We start from the raw sequence: 4407 nt of genomic DNA on the forward strand, positions 1-4407 counted from the left end.
AAAAAAAAAAAAAAAAAAGACCAAACACTCTGTGCTCTGCAGGGGGCAGAACTTCAGACCACTATGTGAGGGGAAAGGGTGAACTGGGAGTTTGGACTTGTTGGGGGAAAATATCTGTTCAATTTATGCCTGGTGGTCACATACAAAATTTAAGGGGATGCCAAAAAACTTAGTAATCAAAATAAATAACATTTTAATAAGTCTAAATTAATGAAAAACACTATAGGTTAAACAAAATATCAAATTTTCATTATACTTAATATCTGACAGGGCTAAGACTAGGGCAAGGTGAGGGATACTGAGTCATGCAAGTGCAAGTTGCACCCCAAGGGAGCCACCACCAGCATCCCAGAGCCCTTGGCAGCCAGGCCTGGCAGATGGAAACTGTTCTTCACTCCTGCCTGTCATCTTCACTTGTGCCAGTAGGGGGAGGACGTCCACTACACAAAGCTCAGTACTGCCACATGGAGACTGGAAGGTCTACCCCTAGCTGTTTTCTAGATTCTCTCCCATGAAACAGGATCTTGTCCAGTACTTTGAAAGTTTCATTTCAATTTATCAGACAGCTCCTAAGCGCTAGCTATTGGCAATGCCACAGGATGCACCTGGGGCCCCTCAACCTGTGTGTATAGATTCTCAGATGCACAATCTTCCTAGGGGACAGCTGTCATGGTGGGGCCTGTGAGTCTGGCCATTGAATAAGCTCCTCAGCTTTGCCAATCCCTGAGCCAGGCTGAGAAGGAAACCAAAGCAGAAAAACTCCAATTCTGCCTGTTAGTAGGAAGTGAGACATTGTGTGTGTCCTGGTGTCACTTCCACAGCTGTTCTCAGGCCCGTGTGGCATTGGAAATGGTGCTTTGATGGTGGGTTTGCAGGTAACCTGCAGGCACAGCTTCTCGGCCACAGTATCAGATGTGCTCCCAAGGAACTCTGAATTCCCAAAAAGAATTTCTCAGAAAGGACCCCAAGATGGCTCTGGAAAATAGCCTTTTTTTTTTCTTTTAGATGTTCTTCACCTACTTTATAACTTTGCTTCAGGTTGGCCTTAATTTAAAAACAAGAGGATAGAGCTTGGCTTTATCCTGGTATTTATTTTTGCTAATGCCCTTGGAAACTTGTGACACCCATTCATCCCTACCCCAAGTAGTGCTGACAGTGACCTGAAATGGTTTCCTAATGTGACATGTCCATTTAATGTATGAGCTTAGTGACATGGAGATCAAGGGCCTCAGAGGTGAAAGGCTAACTATAGCATTAATCCAAAACCACTTCACAGTGGCCTCATCACTTGGCAAAACTATATGAGCAAATTACTTTTGAAAAGTTGCCCATTCCCTAGTGCCAAATCTAGTTCCAGGCATTGTACAACCTGAATCTGTCCAGAGGAGGGTCTGGAAGAGCCACCTACCATAAGGAGCAGTGGCTGTTCAGCCTTCAGGAGAGAAGAGTGGGAGTCTGGAAGGTGCCCACCCACCTCTGCAGGGTGGTCCTAGAGAAGAAGGCACCAACTGCTCTGAGGAGCTCTAGGCACAGATCTTAAATAACTGGTGAACTTTATCAAGAGGCCAATTTGGGCCAAATTGTTTACCCTACACATATTTATTAAACTTATGTACAAAGCACTGAATTAGGCGTTGGAGATCCTGGGATCAGCAAAACACAAATTTGGGTAGGATGTGGTGGCTCATGCCTATAATCCTAACACTCTGGGAGGCTGAGGCAGGAGGGATGCTTGAGCTCAGGAGTGTGAGACCAACCTGAGCAAGTTAGAGACCCCATCTCTACTAAAAATAGAAAAATTAGACAGGTATGGTGGCACACACCTATAGTCTTAGCAACTAGGAAGGCTGAGGCAAGAGTATGATGTTGCTGTGAGCTATGATGCCACAGCACTGTACCCAGGGCAACAGAGTAAGACTATCTGAAAAAAAAAAAAAATACAGGTTAGGTCTCTGTCCTCCTGGAGTATAGAGTCTAACATAAGCAGCAGATATTGGACAAATGACCTCATAAATAAATGTAAAATGTCAGCCATGAGAATGGCAAAGGCAAGGATTTGTCCTTCTGGGAGTGCCAAGGAGAATTTGGCTGATGGACTGACAATAGAGCTGAGAGCTGAAGGGTGAGTAGGAGTAGGCTGGGGGAAGCTAGTGGAGAAGGCCTTCCAGGGAGGGGCATGATATGCAAAGGTGAGACCAAGCATGGCTTATGGGAGAATCAAAGAAGGCCTGTCCCGGGTCAAAGGAGGAAAGGGTGCAAGATGGAAAGATGGGAGGACAGAGCCCAGAACTTGAATCCTGGCAAGTCAAACTGAAGACTTCTGTCTTGACCTTGAGAGTAAGAGAAAAACCACAAAACATAAAAATAGCCAGGCATTGTGGCGGGTGCCTGTAGTCCCAGCTACTAGGGAAGCTGAGGCAAAACAATTGCTTGAGCCCAAAAGTTTGAGGTTGCTGTGAGCTATGACTCCATGACACTCTACCAAGGGTGACAAAGTGAGACTCTGTCTCAAAAGAGAGAAAACCACAGAATGATCTTAAGTAGACAGGTGAGGAAAGCAAATTTAGGTTTTGAGAAGCTCACTCTTGTAAGAAAAACATTTCAACTTAGCATAGAGAACTTTCTAGGCTTGGCTCCTGTCAGCGGCTAGGGTGCCAGCCACATACACCGGAGCAGGCGGGTTTGAACCCAGCCTGGGTCTGCCAAATAACAATGACAACTATAACCAAAAAATAGCCAGGTGTTGTGGCATGCACCTGTAGTCCCAACTACTTGGGAGGCTGAGGCAAGAAAATTGCTTAAGCCCAAGAGTTTGAGGTTGCTGTGAGCTGTGACACCATAGCACTCTACTGAGGGTGACATAGTGAGACTCTGTTTCAAAAAAATAATAATAAAAAAAAATAAAAATAGATAAATAAAAAAAAACTTTCTAATGGGATGCTACACTTTGGGAAAGCTATAGCAATGAAAGCTAACGTGTGGCTTGGCGCCTATGGCTCAAGCGGCTAAGGCGCCAGCCACATACACCTGAGCTGGAGGGTTCAAATCCAGCCCAGGCCTGCCAAACAATAATGATGACTACAACCAAAGAATAGCCAGGCATTGTGGCAGGTGCCTGTAGTCCCAGCTACTTGGGAGATGGAGGCAGGAAAATCGCTTGTGCCCAAGAATTGGAGGTTGCTGTGAGCTGTGATGCCACAGCATTCTACCCAGGGTGACAGCTTGAGGCTCTGTCTCAAAAAAAAGAAAGCTAACATGTACTGAGTTCTTAGTAGGTAGGAATGAAGCACTGTGCCATGAACTTTTCATAGATTGATACATTTGGCCTTAAAAACAATGTATAACTGCTGGTGGGACTGCAAACTAAGGCAACCATTTTGGAAGGAAGTATGGAGAACCCTCAAAGAACTGAAGCTAGACCTCCCATTTGATCCTGCAATCCCATTACTGGGCATCTACCCAGAAGGAAAAAAATCCTTTTATCATAAGGATTATGACAGTCACTTGCACTAGACTGTTTATTGCAGCTCAATTTACAATTGCCAAAATGTGTTAGCCTAAATGCCCACCAACCCAGGAATGGATTAACAAGCTGTGGTATATGTATACCATGGAATATTATTCAGCCATTAAAAAAATGGAGACTTTACATCCTTTGTATTAACCTGGATGGAAGTGGAACACATTATTCTTAGTAAAGCATAACAGAAATGGAAAAGCATGAATCCTATGTACTCAATTTTGATATGAGGACAATTAATGACCTAGTACACGGTGGGGGGGGCGGGTGGAAGGGAAGAGCACAAAAAGAGAGAGGAGGGACGTGGGTGGGTTCTCAGGTGTAACATACTCCTTGGGGGCAAGACACAATTGTAAGAGGGACTTTACCTAACAAATGCAATCAGTGTAACCTTGTTTCTTGTAGCCTCAGTAAATCCCCAACAATAAAAAAAAGAAAAACCAATATATAAGGTAGTTGTATTACTATAACACACTTTTTACAGATGAAGAAACAGAAGGTCAGGGAGGTTCACAAAGCTGAGTGAGTTCTCCTAGTTGGAGAAGTTTCGGAGAAGGAGCTCAAATCCAAGTGTGTCTGACCTCAGAGGTCACAGTTATAATGGCTGCAGCACCCTCACAGACAGGAGATCGCAAGAGATCACAACCCTAGTTTTGACCTTTGATGCACATTGGAGTCAACTACATGGAGTGTTAAAACTTTGAATCCTGGGCTCAGCACCTGTAGCTCAGTGGCTAGGACGCCACTGGGGCTGGCAGGTTCGAACCTAGCCCAGGCTTGCCAAACAACAATGACAACTACAACAAAAAAAAATAGCCGGACATTGTGGCAGGCACCTGTAGTCCCAGCTACTTGGGAGGCTGAGGCAAGAGAATCGCTTAAGCCCA

Source organism: Otolemur garnettii, unplaced genomic scaffold (genome assembly GCF_000181295.1).
Source record: "Otolemur garnettii isolate 467f Iridium unplaced genomic scaffold, OtoGar3 scaffold00003, whole genome shotgun sequence".
Classification (NCBI taxonomy): domain Eukaryota; kingdom Metazoa; phylum Chordata; class Mammalia; order Primates; family Galagidae; genus Otolemur; species Otolemur garnettii.